The sequence below is a fragment of the Rhinoderma darwinii genome, chromosome 6 (assembly GCF_050947455.1).
Source record: "Rhinoderma darwinii isolate aRhiDar2 chromosome 6, aRhiDar2.hap1, whole genome shotgun sequence".
Taxonomy (NCBI): domain Eukaryota; kingdom Metazoa; phylum Chordata; class Amphibia; order Anura; family Rhinodermatidae; genus Rhinoderma; species Rhinoderma darwinii.
The window spans coordinates 46068403-46087788 of record NC_134692.1 but is presented as its reverse complement, the minus strand read 5'-3'; the positions used below and the strand labels follow the sequence as shown (position 1 = coordinate 46087788).

Genomic DNA, 19386 nt, shown 5'->3' with positions numbered 1-19386 from the left:
GTTAGGTCTATTTGGTAAAATTGTATTTACGTATTTACTGCCCGGAGTTTCACTTTAAGGTTGTATTAATTATTGTAATGCAGCTATTTTATATAAACCAGTACTAGGGATAACACATATATAGAACCTATTGCAGTTTTCATATTTGTACAAGCCAAATGTCCAATCTTCTAATGAGTTAAAATGTCCAAAAATATAATTGATTAAGTATGTCCATTGTGTTATTTTCTTATAATAAGACATTGCCTATGCCAAATATAAAACAAAAGAAGCTAGTGTCTCAGAAGGTCTGATTGAAGAAACAATTAATTGATTCAGCTCAATAAATGAATCCAAAAGAGTTGACAGCTCCTTTAATTTGTGACGTTGAAAACCCAATAGGCCATTTCAGAGAATTGAAGGTATTGATAAAACATTTAAAAAGAAAATTTAGAATTAGCAAGACATGAATGTTATTTCAGGAAGGACAATTACGAAAATCATACCTGGACCAAGGACAAATTTCAGCAGTGTGTAGACAGTGTGTTCATCAATCTTTATTACTTTCTCTGTAAAATATTCATGCATTGAGAATGACTAGGGTCACCATGAATATTCTGTTCTAGCATCAGCAAACTACAAATTATTTTAAATCCACTAAATAAATTAACATGTTACAAATATGGAATACATATTGCTCTAAGGGTAACTAAACATTCAAAAAACTTCTGACATGTCAGAAGTTTTAATAGGTGGGGGGCTGAGCACTGAGACCCCCGGCAATCACTAAAACGAAGTGACAAGCGATCGGGCGAGCGCTGAGCCACTAATCAGCTTTTCTTGGAAATCCGAGCAACTGGTGTATGGACTCATAGACTTTCTACTGAGCCCGTACACCAATTGCTCGGCATTCAGATTAAAGGCGATCAGAAACTACGTGGGTCAACGCCCACCTGAGCGATTCTGTCCCTTCATTTTAGCGATCGGTAGGGGTCTCAGTACTCGGACCCCCGAAAATCAAATCTTCTGACATGACATGACAAGTTTTTTGAACGTTTAGATACCCTTTAAGCATACCGATCATCGGAAAAAAAAAAAAACATAAAACAGTAGTACATTTGAATATATGAAACTTGGTAACACAGTATCAGTTTGTAAGTTTGAAAAAAAGATACAAGTCTATCATGTCCAATCTATAATACAATTTTGTTGATTCAAAGGAAGGTTAAAACCCACTATAGTGTTTTAAGGAAGAAAATTCCTTCCCGTCTCCAAATATGGCAATTAGAATAAATCCCTTCATCAACATCCTATCTCCACTAATCTAGAACCCAGAACTTTTAATATTATTTTTCTAGACAGGCATCTGGGCACCTCTTGAACACGTTTAACAAATCAACCATCACAACCTTCTGTGGCAGAGCGTTTCATAGTCTCACTGCTCTCACAGTAAAGACAAGACAGATTGAAATCCTCAACTCCACTCCCAATACCCGTGGTCTTTGCAGCCATATTCCACCACTTCTGCAGGTAAGCTCAAGAAGAAGATCGGCATCCAAGGCACCAGGTCCATATAACACATAACTTTTATTTTGTGTGAATAATTTCCACCCACCAACCTAGACAGTGCTCTGTAAAAACAATGTCTTTATTGCTTTACACAGAACTGTCTTGGGTGATGAGCAGAATTATTGAAGAAGCAATGGCTGTGCATTACTTGAATGGGAGTGTTCCTTCACCATGTTCACACTGGCTTGAAAAATTCCCTGTGGCTGAAATGTTACTATGTCGTTTGTCGCTTTTACACATGCTCACAAAATAAAAGTTATGTTTTAACTGGACTCGGTGCCTTGGATCCTTATCTTCTGCTTACTCTTACAGTAAAGAATCCATTTATATGTTTATGTAAAAACCTTGTTTTTACATAAACATAAACGGCCCTTGTTATAGTTAAAGGCCCGGGTATAAAAAAAAAATGTAGACACATCTCTGTACTGTTTAATTATATATTTGTACATAGTCATTAGATCGCCCTTGAAATCTATTTTCTCCAACCTAAATAAACCCAAGTTTCATCATTTTAGTTGGTTCTGCAATCCACCCAGTCCCTTATTTTGTAATTTTTTGGGGGATCAAACTAATTTTATTTGAATTTTACAATATAGACATCATACAAGGCAATACCAGTCCCAACTGAAACCCTTCGCCCCCACCCTATTATGCAGCTTAATACATTTTTACTTCTGCATTATTACAGAAGATAGTGTACATCAGAAATGTCTAGAGCATTATCAATCATATAAAGTAATTTACCAACCAGTTACTTAACAAACGTTGTACATTAATTTGTTATATAAAACAATAAACACCATTTTCGATTTAACATTTGTTGTATTTTAACCAATGCACTAGCCTGGAACGTATAAAAGTTGGTACTCATTCCCATATTTACTTTTGTCGCCCGCCTCTGCACCTGCTCCAATTCAGCCATGTCCTTCTTATAGACAAGTGTTCAAAACTGTATACAATATTCCATGTGTGGTCTGATTAGTGATTTGTATAGAGACATGACTATGTTTTTGGTCATGTACACCTAGAAAATAAGAGGGCAAATAAATCATGGGATGCATCAAAAGAGGTAAGATAAGAGCATAGTTTTGCCTCTTTACAAATCACTAGTCAGACCACATATGAAATATTGCATGCCATTTTGGGCACCTGTGTAAAAGTAGGACATAGTTAAACTTAAGTGGGTGCAGAGGAGGGCGACCAAAGTAATTAAGGGAATGGGTGGATTGCAGTACCAAGAAAGGTTATCAAACTTGGGGCTATTCAGTTTAGAAAAAAAGACGGCTTAGGGGCGATCTTATTACAATGCACAAAGATATAATTAGACAGTAGAAAGATCTTTCTAATGATCTTTTTACACCTAAGCCTATAACAAGGACAAGGGGGCATCCTCTATGTCTAGCGGAAAATACATTTTACCATCATCATAAATGTGGATTCTTTACTGTAAGAGCAGTGAGGCTATACTACTCTCTACCACAAGATGTTGTGATGGCTGATTCATTGAACAGGTTCAAGAAGGGCCCGGATGCTGTTTTTTAAGTATTAATATTACAAGTTATGAGTACTAGATTTCTGGAGATGGGACACTAATCCAGGAATTTATCCTGATTGCCATAATTGAAATCGGCAATAAGTTTTACCCTCCTAATATCAGGCAATTTGCGTACTCCTCATAGGTCTTTGCCTTCCTTTGGATCAACACAATAAGATTATAGGTTGGACTTGATTTACTTGTCTTTTTTAAGCTGATAGTCTACTATGTAACTTGGATCTGAGCAGATTGGTTTGACAGGACCGATCCCTCATAGACCCATGTTGAATCTGTGTTTTGGGGTTATTCTCATTTAGCTGCTCCAAGATAACATCTGTTAATAAACATTCAAATATTTTTCCCACAATAAAGGTTAAACTTACTAATGTTTCAGTTCTCTGTATTTAGAAGAGGATTAGGATGGCACCAATGCAGGGGAGATATTCTGCTCCCTCTTTTCATGGATTCTACAAGGATCCTTAAAAACCTAATTGTATCATGCTCCATCACATGCCCCATTACCCAGGGATTCTCCACTGGGAGCAATGGTTCTGGGGTAGAATATGATGTCCTATTGAGTCACCATATAGTGATACACAGACTCATAGTACAGCCTGTGCACCAGTGTACAGGTCCATACACATAAAATATTCATGTGCATGAGCGCTTACCCAGCATTTCTGAATTAACAGAATTAAACCAGACTCAAATTCATAGAAATGCCTTTGTCTATACCATTCATGCTGCACTTTTAACACCATTCTTTTTTTGTTTTCTTTATTATTACCTTATTATAAAGACAAATTAGTATGGATGTACACTAAACATTCATTTGTAGCGTAAATTACAACAGTAAATAGCTGTTGATGGGAAAATGTGACATGAGAACCACTAACAGCAGAACATCATTGGGGCCGACTAAACATTTCACTCAACTAATCCTTCTAAGGCTATGTTCCCACAGAGATTTTTGCAGGCGGAATTTCTGCCTCAAAATTCCGTTTGAATAATCTGCAGAATAATATTAATAATTTGAAAAAGACCAATAGCCTCTATTGTTATATGCTTCAAGTTTGTTATTTTTTTTTTTTTTTACAGTAATCCAGTAAATTCACAGCCAAGGGTGCCGGATTCTCAGATTTCTCATAGTATCCTAATATCTCAGTAAGGGAAATATTGAAAGCAACTTCATACATTCTTAAATAAACCAAGGTTACAGCTCCCATTCTTGTATAATTCATATTTCTGCCTTCTCACATTGTGAATTTTAAGTATCATAGATAATAGTTGAATGTTATCTAGGAGAGTTATGCATAAATTTCACAGCTAATTGAGAGTCAATTTTTAATATTCGCCTTAAGGTGTCTTTACACACTTTGATAATGCGTGCGATTCGACTAAACTTGATGATAGCTTACAATCATCTAAATGTGTTTATACTCATAGGCAACCACTTTCGGTCAAAATCATGATTGATTGCAGATCTTCGGGCATGCTAATAATCTTGTTTGTAAGATCCATGCAATCGCTTGATGGTCTGGCAGTTAAACCACTTATCTACATTTTGGTGCCCCCACTCTGTACCATGTGACTGCGATTAGAATTTCATCGCAAAATTGAGGATTTACCAAATGCAAACTCACGTTATTGGATTTTTTTCTCTAGACCAGAAGCAAATAGAGGGACGAGCCCGAAATCTCAGAATCGTACACAATATCCCAGCATGTAAAGGCACCCTTAGACTAGAGTTAGACAGCTATTTCTGTTGTACAATAAGAGTTATTATGCATAGTTTTAACGAAACCAATATGGAGGACATTAGGTTTGTTTCCATGCATCCTCAACAAGGAAAAAATGGAGGACTGCATCATGGTGGAACCTTTCCTTTGACTGCTCAGAGGCCACAACAGTTATATTTCATAGATGAGAAAAAAAATAGAATGATTTCCATTGAAAAGTTGGGAACAGCAATAATGATGATTCTTGTACCAGGTTTTACCCACCATTAAGCGAATGCCCAGCTTTAATCTAATTTATAAAGTGCTTTATCTACATTGTCTAACAACACTGCCATACAGAGTAAATAAAAATGTAACACTGTCTAACTTGTCTTATCTACATTGACCTCACACATTCTGTGACTTTTTTTTATTAACAAACTCTTCACTCTTCGGTGTGCAGGGAACTGCAGCACAGTCCCGTTGAAGTAAAATACTAATCTTTGCAGATAAAACTAGGCCAGTGTCAAGTAATTAACACAGAGGAGGACCGAGAAGTGGCAAAAGAGGTTTAAAAACATAAGGTTATGCACATGGGAAGGGAAAATACACGCCAAGATTAATTACTAAATTAGAGAACACTGGATAAAACTGACATCGAAAAGGACTTAGAAATTTTAGTTGACAGAAAACTTAATTGTAGCAACTAGTGTCAAGCATCTGCTACCAAGGCGAATAAGATCATGGGATGCATCGAAAGGGGCACAGATGCTCATGATGAGAACATAGTTATACCACTTTATAAATCACTGGTCAGACCACACATCGATATTGTGTACAGATTTGGGCACCAGTGCACAAGTAAGAGGTATTAGAGCTTGAGCGGGTTCAAAGGCAGGCAACGAACATAACAAATGGAATGGGTGAACTACAGTACCCAGAAAGATTATTAAAATTAGGGTTATATAGTTTAGAAAAAAGACGGCTGAGGGGTGACTTAATAACTATGTATCAATATATCAAAGGTCAATACAGAGATCTCTCATGATCTATTTATACCGACGACTGTAACTATAACAAGGGGGTATCCTCTACATTTGAAGGAAGAAATGTTTTTACACCGACATAGAAGGGGATTCTTTACTGTAAGAGCAGTGAGACTATGGACAACTCTGCCAGAGGTAGTTGTCATGGTGAATTCTCTAAAAGAGTTCAAAAGGTACATGACAGACAATATTACAAGTTCTTGGTACTAGATAACTGGTAAGGAAGTGTTCATCCAGGGATTTATTCTGATTGCCAGATTTGAAGTAGAGAAGGTTTTTTTTTCCTAAAGAGGAAAATTGGCTTTTGCCTCATGAGGGTTTTTGCCTTCCTCTGAATCAAACTTGCAGGATAATAGACTAAATTGGATGGACTTTTTTAAGCATTATAGTACAAAGTGAATGGAGCCTTCCTGGAGCACCGGTGTACAGAAAAAATATTTGAAGGTGTCACGGTGCTTAAGCAACAATGTAGACCTGTCATTCTCAAGATATAAATCGCGAGGATATGCCATCACTTTCTGATCGGTGGGGGTCCAACTGCCAGGAACCCCACTGATCAGAAAATAATGTTATTTCCGAACAATATGCCAGCAGTATCTGTGATAGGAATGACCATTTGAAAAAAAACCACCATCCTTACATTCCAGATAATAAGATGATGTTAGGAATTCAATTTAACAGAAGTGAAAAAAAATATTAATATTAGTAAAATAAAAGGGGGGTTTACAGGAGTTTACACAAAAATCAAGGGTGAAAATGCTACCTACTAAAGACTATGCACTAGTCGGCCAACTTGTGTGCAACTTTTCCTTCCATTTCATTACATTAGATATCTAATCTGAAGAATGCAGCCAAAATCTACTACTTTTATGTACTCAAACAAGAACAATCTTCTCACAATGCAGGGTCCTGGCTGATATACAATACAGCTATAGTGGTCTATATGAGAATCTGCTGGGGGTGGGAGGCAAGCTTTGACAGATTTGTACATGTAGATGAAAAGGGGCAGGTAGGTTCCCTAACAGCTGTAGCAAACACCTTGGAGAAAATGAATAAGCAATGGAAAGGTTGTTGTGGTCAGCCCCACCTCCACATCCATGGTCCTCGTAGCATAGGTCTAAAGAGCAAGCACACCACTAGAGACTGACATTTACATAGACAGATCTTTTAAGGAAGGACTGAGCTCATGTTAAGGCCCTTTTACACTGGCCGGCACTCGGCCGGTGCAGCAAGCGCAGATCAACGAGACATCGTTGATCGGCGCTCGTTTGCTCCTGTCACACGGAGCTACGGTTGGGGACAGACGGGCGTTACTCCGATCGCTCGTCCCCATAAATTTTTATCATGTCGGCAGCACATCTACTGGTTTACACAGGGAGATGTGCTGCCGACTATGATAATATTTTACTTTTTTAAAGCGATACGACCAGTAGATGATCAAGCGTTTTCTCGTTCATCTGCTGATCGTTCCCCTCTTTACACATGGCAATTATCGGCAACGAGCGTTATATGAACGCTTGTCTGCCCGATAATCGTCCTGTGTAAAACCTTCTTTAGTCTGACCCTCACCGCACAATTAATTTCAATCAGCGTGACTCAATATCATACATCGAACAGCCGGGTCTTAGAAAATAGAAAGAGTCTCCAGAGATTCCCTCTGGTATGACAGAGTTCATTTCTCCATGCTTTTCTTAATCATATATTTTATTGCATTTTCATGCGCAATTGCTTTATTAGCAACACAGCATTATTGCTTAAACAGCAGTTGTTTCACAAATATATAATTTAATATATAAATTCCATATAGACCTATAGCCACAGTCATATCAATTTTGTGGGAACCAGTCTGACCTTCTCCCCATCCTTTTCTCTTAAAAGGATAGAGTAGAGGGCAAGGTAGCAGGAACCTTGTGGTGGTGTCAAGGAAGGGAAGCTCTTGTTCCTTTATTTAATGGGACCATTCTTATCTATGTATTCTCCTGAGATGCGTGTGCCATTATTACTTTACTGTTAGAATTGTTATATGTTATAAGATATATTACTACATTATGATTTTGTTATGTGATATGAAATACATCATTATAGCTAGTAAATAGTTAAAGAAATGATCATAATACATATTTTGCTCTGGTCTCCTTCACTATTTTGGATTGTGTCCCAGTGACATTTAGACACAAACTACCATAAGTTCCCTGTATGTTCTATTTGTCCTTCATAAATCTTTACAACTTGATTTAACCAGAATTGGTGTAAAATTTCAGTGTAAATATTGGCATCTTTGCTATATATACGGCCATGCTTTCAACGTTACTGACCCAGTACAGTGATTATATAACCAAATTTATGTTTTCAGTGAAATGAAGGGTAAGATACTGGAGTGAGGTTGGCCGAAAAAACAAACACACTTTCTAAAAAGATTAATAAAAACTAATATTCTGTAGACACATCAGCTGAAAGCAATAATTATGATCTACTATATCCTCTCTAAACTGCTTATGGAAGTTTGATATTTCATAGCCTCATACAAAATCCAAAAGAGAAAAAATGGAGGCATGCTGAAGAACAGTAGGACCACATAAAAGCTTGTGGGTTTCCTATTATTGTTTCATACAACTTGGAGGTTGTACGGAGCCATAATACGGCCATGTGGATGAGGCCGAAAAAATGGGCAAACTAGAGCAGTGACAAGTTTATTTTCTGACATGTTTTCCACCCCCATAGTTGAGCCAACTTAGTTTAAGGTTTGCTGAATACAAGCAACATTACAGCTTTTATATCCAAACCACTGCCTTTATATTATATGATTTGTCATCAATTATATATACTACTTATTGTTTAGAGTTTGGTATGACATGTCATGAAAAATTTGATTGGTGGGAGTCTGATACCCCTATCAACTCCAAAAACTGGTTGCTTTTAGTCTTGGCCACCAGTGGAGAGCAGGTGTTGCACTTACAGTACATTCACTTCACATTGAAATGGATGGGAGTAACAAAAAGCTGCCATGTTACATGAATAGTTCATAGAAAACTTTTGTGGAAGAACTCTTTAATTTATTATTGTGTTCCATTATTTCATTTTAAAATGCTATTGGGGATTTTGGTCTATTTTGCAGATCTAGGATTCACACCTCTATAGTTCAAAATACTACTGGGAGAGATTTAGCAAAACTGGTTGCAAAGAAAAAGTAGAGCAGTTGCCTATAGCAACGAATCAGGTTGCCGTTTTAGTTTTCCAACGGTCCTGACAAAAATTAAAGCTGTAATCTGCTACCGGCAACTGCTCCACTTTTCTCTTGCACTGGTTTAATAAAATTAACTACATTGTAGGTAAATTTCTTCAAAAATGTACAACAACCCCCTCATCCCCACTCAATGCACAATAAACCCTTTCATCCCAGAGACTATTGCAGATGATGGTTAACTGATCATCTATCAGGAAATTGTTAAGATCTCGGTGAGCCGAGCTGGAATTACTGTAGGGACAATATCTGAATATGTGATCATTGCTAAATACTCTGATGATGGTGATGATGATGATGATGGAGATTATATCCTTCAAACTCTTATCTTGACTAAAATCTTTGCCAGTCAGACATTTTCTTAGGAATTGTGTTTTTGTGTGTGCAAGTAATGATGATGTCATATCTGCACAAAAGCAGAAGATTCAACATTGTCACCGGTGCCACATCTGTAGTTACTAAATACTGCCCTGTACATATAATAAGGTCACTGCTGAGTAAAAAGTGTTGCCTAGTAATTAAGTAGTGGGGGGTCTAAAATACTCCTAACGGGAAGCTCTGTCATAGTTTACTGGAGATTGCCTTTTATTTGTATAATAAAAAGTTACATAATTACATAGGTTGAAAAAAAAACAACAGGTCCATCATGTTTAACCTGCCTCAATAATATATACATCATGCCCTATGCTATTCATTATTAGATAAGTATCTAGCCCTTTTAAAAATACTGACATAGTATCTGCCATTACCAACGCTTTTATTAGGGCATTCAATAGGTTCACTACTCTAATTGTAAAGAACCCTTTCCTATATGGATGTTTAAAATGCAATGAATGTCCCCTGGTCCATTGTAAAGTCCTTGGAAAGAACAAATAATGTGCCAGTTCTTTGTATTGACCAGATCTCGATGTAAATTTACATATAAATGAGATCAGCTCTAAGGCATCTTTTGTCCAAGTTGATCAAGCCCGATTTTTCAAGCCTCTTATCCCATTTAATACTCTAGCCGCCTGCTGTTGAACCTTCTCCCGCTCTACTATATCCTTTTTACAATATGAAGCCCAAAACGGAATCCCATATTTAACATGTCGTTGTACAAGGGATTTATAGATAGGTAATATTACATTTGAATCACAGGTTTTTAGCTCTCTTTTTTAAACCCTAAAATCCAATTTTCTATTGCAGCTGATGCTTGTACTGTTGCTTCGCTTATTTGTAACCAGAATACCTAGATCCTTCTCTTGTTCCATTATCCCCAGTTTTATTCAGTTTAATCTATATTCATTAGTACTATTACTGCGGCCTAGGTGCATTATTTACACTTATCAACATTAAAATTCATCTGCCATGTTTTTGCCCATGCTGCCAGCTTTTCTAGATCATTCTGTTATATTTTTCTTGTATCAGCAGAAATTGTTTTTTTTTTTAAATCACATCCACAAGGTACTTAACAAAGAAAATAAAAATAATTCGGTCTAACCTTGATCCTAGTGGTTCCCTTACTGCTGACTTTAGTCCATTTTGAGTTTGTACAATTTACATGTACAACAACTCTTTGTTTTCTATCCCTTAACCAATTTTTTACCCATGTGCATAAATTGTTCTCCAGTCCCTGCCTCTATAGCTTCAGAACAAGGCTGTTATGTGGTACAGTATCAAATGCTTTAGCAAAATCAAGTTATTTAACATCAGCCACATGACCAATATCCAGATCTTCACTTACCTCCTTACAGAAACCGATCATGTTGACTAGGCATCATGACCTGTTTTTCATGAATCTATGCTGGTCATCAGTTATTAGATTATTCACCACTATATACTTTTACAGTTCATCTCTTAGAATATATTCAAATATTTTACGTACCATAGACGTCAAACTTACTGGATGGTAGTTACCCAGTTCCATCTTCTTGCCCTTCTTATATATTGATACATCAGCCGTCCTCCAATCGGTGGCACTGATCCTGTTACAAGCGAGTCTAAGCAGATGAGATATAATGGGCTCTCCAATACCATCTGGGCTGGGGGCTTTACCAATATTTAAAGTACTTTTAAATTATTTATTCCTGGCCATTAAGATAAAGCATCAAATGGTTAACTGGATGGCTAGATTGTTTTGTAGAGGTACCTTAAAGCGTACCTAACTGTTCAGGTGACTTTTCAGAATAAGCTGTCATGTGTGTGTACATGAGGAATAACGCTATTTCTGGACACTATATGACTTGTATTCAGATTTATTTTTTTAGCAGTTTTCCCTTCTGCATGCTCTATCTGTAATGCTCAGTTGTCTCTGCTTTAGTGGGTAGAGCCTCAAGGCTATCATATCTTTTATACACTGCAAACATACAAGAGAAGAATCCTGCTCTCCTATCTCTCACATTTATAAAAGCAGCAGCATGGAGGACATTAAACAGCAGCAATGAGTAGTGTAGCTGAGAATCCAGCACTGGGATGAGAGAGTAACAATTACCAGGAAGCTGCAGTATCTCTGTGACTTTCTCCTTCTGCTCCTTCCTCCTGCTCCCCCCTTCCCTCTCCATAGACCTCTAGGAGCAGTATGCATGTGTCTTTTTCTCTCCGGGCTCCCTCCTCCTGCTCCCCCCTCAGCTCCCCTTAGACTTGCATGGGCAGCGTCTCTGTGTTTTTTACTCTTTTCTTGCCTCCCCTTCCAAAGTCATAGACTTTTATGGGCAGCGTCTGGATCTCCCTCCTCCTGCTCCCCCTCCCCTCTCCATAGACTTCCATCTTCAGCTTGTCAGATTGTCTCTGTTCTGGCTCCATCCTGCTGCTCCACTCTCCATAGACTTCCTTTGGCAAGCTGTGAAGAGACCCATCTCCACTTCTTGCAGTCCGTCTTCTCTGCTCTGTAACTATGGATGGATTTTGTGTATAGGTTCAGACAGCACCAGATACGTGGAAGGGTGTGGTTTTGCACGGATAGGGGCCCAACTCAAATATAAATATATCATGGCGCTCTGATACAGCGGCCAGACGCTATCAGCACCACTAGCGCTCATCTATGCAGTTTCCAGCACGGCTCAGAGCCTGATGAAGGTCGCTTAGACCGAAACGTCGCACTCTGCCACTGGCATTAAAAACAAAAACTAAATAAAAATACCTTTGTTTCAATATTGGTGTGCCGGATACTCTTTTATATTTATGGATGGATATTGTTTGACAATAGGGAGTGGACAGCAGATTACAGGAAGAGAAACACCTAGTGGCAGTATCTTCACACAGAATTTGCATGGATAAAACAACTAAATTTTAACAGAAAGTAAATTACAAAGTTCATATTTATCAGGTACACTATTAGATTAGTATAAGTAGTTTGAAAAATTAGTGTCCATTTAAGGTTGCTTTCACACGCCATAATACTAATGATTATATTACGGCTGCAATATGGGCGACTGTATTGCGGTTGCAATACCCAGACTCTTCCGCATTTGTACTGAACCACACTTAGATCACTATAGCTTGCTATTGTAATCTAAATCTATTTCAGTAGAACCATGGGAGGCCCTAGGTATTGTGGCTGTAATATGAACGCTCAAATGCTCCGGTATTAAGGTCATCTAAAAGCAGCCTAAGAGAATTCTCCATGTTTGGAATACTGTGGTCTTGTTGCTACATTTCCTATGATAACAATTTGCTGCATGCTAATGTATACTTCCTATTAGCGCTATACTGGCCTAATTCTTTCAACTGCAGACTGTCAACACTCATTATATTCACATAATACAGCTGTACTTGAAATTCTCTGTATTGCATGTTGCCTTACTGACCTTATCCACTATATGTGTTTACTCAGCATCAAACAATTCTAAGGTAATGCTACATGATGTTATGTATAGTCAGCACACATCAAAGCAGAGAACAGTGCTTAGCTTTGTTGACCGAGTCCTGACTTCTATTACATTTCTTCCATCCTAATGTAGACTTCTTGCTTTAAATGTTCAATGAACCTTGTTATACAGAGCAGCTGTGTGTTTATTAACCATAGACACATCACAAACCAGCCTGAAATTAAAGAGGATGGCGTGTACTTTGTACTGTTATCTGAAAATATCTAAACAGGATTATATATCTCTACTGGTACTGGGACACGTACCAGGATAGATACTTGTACTACAGACAGGTAGTCTATTATATATTCCATAATGGGAGATTGTATTTCAGCTCTTAATTTTTCTTTAACAATGTGAGGTCTCAATAACATCAAATAACTGTTATGTTGTACATACTGATATAATAACATTCTGTTAGTTCAGCTCCCAATAGCCCAGAAACGCCTACGGGTTAATTGATGTGTGTCTGGCTCCTGACATCCCGGCAAACAGTTGCAGGGAAAATGTAATGTTATATAGTGGTCATTCTGATTACTCGAATTGACCGGATTGGGAGCTGGTCTTACAATGGAGCACCCACCACCATGGTCTCCTTATGCCCTTTTAGGGTATTTATTAGACAACATGGTAAACGACACATGGTGACGTCTTCTTTACTGAATAGGGAGATTATACCCCTTGATGTATATTAATTACATCAGTATAAATTTAATATATTTATGCATAATAATTAGGTTACTTCAAGGTGATTTTAACCTAGATATCTTACTCCAATTTGCCAGACGTTTCTCACTATAGTGACCCACCCATCATCTTAATAAGTTTCTTGTTTGAACATTCTTAAAGAGAATCTGTCACTATGACATTGAGCATCAGTGTGATGTCCTAACAGAATGTATTAGGGTATTATACAAATGTCCTTATTTTAATATGTCTGTCATAGTGACAAACTGTATACAACAATACTGCTCACCAAGTGTACTTTTATACAATGACGACCAGGACGAGACCTGAAGCCCTTTACAATGCTATGGTATCACAAGCACAGTCCTTATATGTTCCAGTAACCTATTTTTCTCTTGGGTCAGAGGTCTAAGAACAAGGTGGAGGCTTGTCCACATTTCCTTAGATCTTTGACCCCAAGAAGAACCATATTTAAATCCACCATGTGCTCATGTTTGGTGTGTCATATTGATCTGAAGAAGGGGTGAGTGTACACCCTAAAACGCGTTATTACTCTGTAGACAATAAAGAAGCTATCTACTACACTGACTGTGGAGATTATTATATCATTGTACGCGTTGCACCGTCAGTTCAACATTATAAGGTGAGAGCAAATACTTGATCCCAGTACCCTCAGTATTAGGCTGGGAAGGCTCCTTGGTCTTTTCTCTCTTTTCCTTAGATTTTATGCATATTGCTGTTTGATCTGGACTGTGGGATTGAGTAAGAGCAGCACCTGTTTAGAAAATTTGGAACATCTTATGTACGGATATTATTATATCACAGTGTTGTGTCTGGTTTACACAACCTGAGAAGGTTAGAGTCTCACTCTTTTTGGGTGAAGAGTACTCACATCTTTAATAATCACAAACGGATGCTTGTCCCATGAAGCGCCTCTTGTTCTTTTTTTTCCCCCTTACTATAAAGTATCCTATGCTGTAATTCTAGACTATCTCTCTTGGCCAAGAGGAACCACATGGTCATGGCCAGAGCATTTTTAGTACAGAAAGGAATCTCAGCTGCGACCGCACAGTCCCTCTTAGTTAATAATAGATGCTGTCTGTTGACAGATTCCCTTTAACATCATTACCTATACTACAATAAAATAATTTGCAAAGTAAAATTAATTTCATTCACGTGATTATGCACAGGTGGCTGCGAAGATATTACAAACTGCACATTTCTATACGGCATAACTTCTATGTGTCCAATGGATGATTTGTTGACAAATAATTTCTAGCTTTTACTACTAATATAAAAATGGTTATAATGCAGAGTCAGAACATTTTCTGTGAAGGCTAATTTACTCTCATCTCCATCTAAATGATTATATTCTGAGAAGTGATAACTGACAACATTTACTAATAGTATATTTGCCATTTTAATTTGACACATTTAGAGAAGCTTGTAATCAGGAAAAATGCATTTTCGGAGCACATTTTAACATTTCCAATGGCCAGATTTGTAACTAGTTATTTCCCTAATGCATACCGTATATAGGTCACTGGTGTATATCTTCATACCACCGTTGCTGCCAGAGCTATGTTCATGCATAGACCAGAGGAGCCTACAATGTTACATCAGCTAAATTTGTATTTGCATGATATGGTAAGCAACAATGTAATCCCTTCCCCAGGGCGTATTTGGGGGGTAGGGGGTCTATTATGGTATTTGCCTTTGGTATGGGAGGAGGGGTGCGACTGGTACCAGCAGCCAGAGTTAGTAAAAGTTTTAATAATAACAGCGAAACATACTATTTTGTCAGTAGACTCACTTTGAAGGATGGAGGAGAGCAGAGCCGCCAGGCAGTTGCAACAGTGGCGAAGCAGGGCAGACTAATGATTAGGCCGCTGAAGGACAAGTCAGTGTATGCACCCCAGCATATAGGGAGTTCTATATAATACTTTGTTGGGAAGGGGCATCAAACAAAATCTATGTCCCTGTTGAAAGAAAGCCTTGCTTCATCCTTGACCTATCTACTCAAATAGATAGTCATCAACTATAGATTACAGGAGATGGACGAACCAATTTTTGCACACTACAATATCAGGCTAGTGGTGCCCTGAGCTACACCAAGAGATGTCATCAGTTTTGGTGCGAAATAAGAGGGACAAACATAACACAGATTATAATGTGGCCCCCATACGGTACTGGTTGATGCCACGACAGGGCTAACCACTTGGGAGAGGGGGACTCGATGCTTGTTTGCCCTAATCTACTGTTCAAGATCCTTGTGTGGTTTTCCCACCCGCGATTTCTATGGTCATACACCATGTTGGGAAGGGATACCTGTAGAGGGTCTCTGCACCCATTTATGTACTATTAAGAGATGGAGCCAACCAAGGCTGGGACCCCTATCTCCAGGTGCCCCATAGCATCTCCATACGCTCCCTCTAAGGTACACACACCCTTACAATACTATATACAAAATGCTACAATATTATGCTAAATATCCTATATTAATAAAGGTATTGCAATATGTGTGAGCTACTGTAGGCTAGTTTCACACAGTCTTAATATGGGCACATTTCTACGCCCATTTTACAGCTGCAAATCCCATCCCAACCACATATCTGACTGGTCCCTATGATGCTGTTAGTTTGGGTCATCGGACCCACGGTCGGGCTGGGTTTTGCAGCCATTGTACAAGCACAGAAATACGCCTCTATTATGCTCATGTGAAACTGACCATACAGTTTTATTTTACCGAATGCTTTAGCTAAAACTATACCTTCTTGCCAAGAGTGGGTTGTCAGTTCCCAAAAATTAGTGAAGAAAATCCTCTATTAACCAGTTCCTACCCTAAAGGCATGAAAAAGATACATGGCAAATCCTTTACGTGACAATCAGAGCCTAATATAATAATGGGCCCAGTTATCTCTCCTGCTCCTGTCTGCTCTTCATATGTAAACAAGCTGAAAGATGCTAAGTATGATAAATCTATCCCCAAGCAAAGAACATCATTCCACAATCTATCCGAACAGCCTAAACCAACAATCATTTCTTGCAAATTACAGCTGTAAAACCTTTGGAGTGACTCTAGTCCGCACGTCCAGCTGCGCTTCTAAATCTCCCTGTAAAACTAGAAATTGATTTTGCCTTTCTTTATGCGAGCCTAAATTCTAACATGCTCTCTGTGGGTATGCGGATAAATGCAGAAATTCCAGATTTACTGATAGTCTCACTAGCAGTATCTATTTGTCTGCATTTTGTCATGTTTTTTGAGTGACATGCTTGAATGGGAGCAATCGGGTCTGAATTGTTCCTTATGATTTCACAGACACTCTCATCTGGCACTAGGGGAGTTTGGCTTTGGGTATACAACTCATAGATTGTAAGCTCTTGCGAGCAGGGTCTTCACTTCTCTTGTTTGAATTGTTAATTCGTTATGTCACTATGTAATGTCTGATATTATCGGTACATGTATCCACTGAATTGTAAAGTGCTGCGTAATATGATGGCGCCCTATAAATAAAGATTATTATAATTATTACTATTATTATTATTATTATTAAAAAAGCATACAGGGTTTTTTTCTATCAGATTCTGTATGAATCTGACAGGAAACAAATTGTACCCCGCACCATCAGACTCCATATGTACACAAGTATTCTCCTCCAAAAGTATTGCTCCCTACACATTGAGTCCATTAGAGCCTGTTTGGCAGTGCACGGAGACTATATGGCTCTGTAGGAAAGGATCCTGTGCACAGGGCTCTGCCGCGTTCATGAGCCCTAACAGCCTTATATAATTCACTGCAGCAATGCAATAAATGTCAGCCTTTGTTTATTTAATTAACTGAGACATTTAGATATCAATCTTATTCCATTGTTGTTGTTATTATACAATAAAACAAAATGCTGATAAATTATTTGTACAATGCCCTGAACACCAGCTTCCACTTGAGGTATCAATGTAAACAAGTTGCATGTACAAACTATTTTATGTTAATAGATATTTAATAGAACACTCTGGGCAAAACTGATATGTTATATCTAGAGCTGGGCCTGAGGGGGTGGAGCATGACACAAGGATTAAGAGAACACCCAAGAGAGTCTTTGTGCCAAGCACCGCCCCGCACTAGGTATGTTATGGAAAATATGCATTAATATATTAGTTCATTGTAAACTGTCATATATGAAATACCCTCATATATTCATGTACATTCAGCACAGGTGAATCTTGACATAAATGTACTACTTCAGGAATCCTTACATGACTACTCTGAACTGCTGACGTACCTCTCCACTGTATGACTTTGGCATTCACTTGCCTCTATTTGTCTCTTCATATCATGACTGGTGACTATCACATTCAGTCCTGTCCTTTCAAACTTACATAAGGGTCTCACTACATCTTTTAGAATAAAGCAAATCCCATCCCCAGCCAGTTCAATGCACACCACATATAATGTAGACACTGAATATAAGCTTTTGAAGGCCACATATTTGCAAGGATTTCAGTTTTACAGTTCTCAAGGGCCATGAGAAAGATGAAGTTTGATATCGAAAGACAAGCTGCTTAGAGGGAAATGACACAATAGTTGAATACATAAAGGAATGTACTCCAATCTTAAGACTAGAAGGATTCAAGGACTGAGGTGGTATATAAAGTCCATTTTTATGACTCCTTACAATGAACTTGTGAAGACTTTGAGTCATCTGAGATCACACCCTGATCCTGTAGGAGCAGTGAAAGCCGCAGGCCATGGTACTCCTTGGAAGTGATGAGAGGACACGCACTCTCCTGAGAAATGCCATTTCAAGTTGTGCCGGCTGCAACACACAAATGTGTCAGGGAGTATTAAGAATTTTCTGTCTCTAAACTGAGACTTGCCTTTCACCATTAAAGTCATGAATCAACTCATTCTTATGATGTTTTGCTTTGGCAAGCTTGGTGTTGAGCTTTAGGCACTTATTGGTTAGCTTCAATGTGAATTAAGGTCATCGCCCACTAGCTGTAGAAGATACAGCTTTTTTGTAATGAACAATGATTTGGCCTAGACCTTTTTTATTGCAAGCATGTATAATAAAAGCTACAAATCTGGGTCTTGAAACAAATGTAGATTGATTTTGGAACATTCGGAGGTCACTTGTAATTACCTTCACAGTGGCTGAGATTTATAATTATTCTGGCAGGGGAGCTATTGTGTAAGAAGACAATGACTAGGAAGAAGTATATTGGTGCACAGTGCTCGGTTGCCCACATCTGTATTCAGCACCCACTGGGGCTAGTGTTTATCAATTGTTTAAATAGGTTACTAGGTAACATTCAGTTTCCCACCTTAGGGCTCATTCAGACGAGTGTAAAACTCGTCCGTGTGCTGTGCTTGAAAATCACTCCCAGCACACGAACCATTTGATTTCAATGGGGCTGTTCACACATGCATCAGTTTTCACGCAGTGAGAGTCCGTTGCGTGAAACTCACTGCATGTCCTATATTGGTGCATTTTCACGCACCTACGTGCCCATTGAAGTCAATGGGTTGCGTGAAAATCACGCACAGCACACGGATGCACATCCATATGCTCTGCGTGATTTGTGCATCAATTCCATTGAAAAAAAAAGAAGTGCTTTGCGAGTGCGTGAAAAACACATGCCACTCGCAAAGCACACTGATGCATAATGCAATGCGCACGGACCAGATTTACGCGCTTTTTTACGCACGGAAATCTGTCACGCTCGTGTGAATGTAGCCTTAGACTTGATACACCAGTATAAAGTATTT

At 38.3% G+C, this 19386-nt stretch overlaps 1 protein-coding gene across 3 annotated transcripts in view; it reads left to right on the top strand.

The window, feature by feature from the left end:
• The window catches only part of VWC2L (von Willebrand factor C domain containing 2 like), a 138974-nt gene that overhangs the window by 39903 nt on the left and 79685 nt on the right, over positions 1-19386 (top strand). The window contains exon 5 of one of the 3 annotated variants that reach the window (XR_012849497.1): positions 4181-5149. The exons of the other annotated variants lie outside the window; for them this stretch is intronic. The gene's annotated coding sequence lies outside the window, so the exon portion shown is untranslated. Of the gene's footprint in view, positions 1-4180; positions 5150-19386 lie in introns of those variants that run through there. 3 annotated transcript variants of the gene reach the window in all.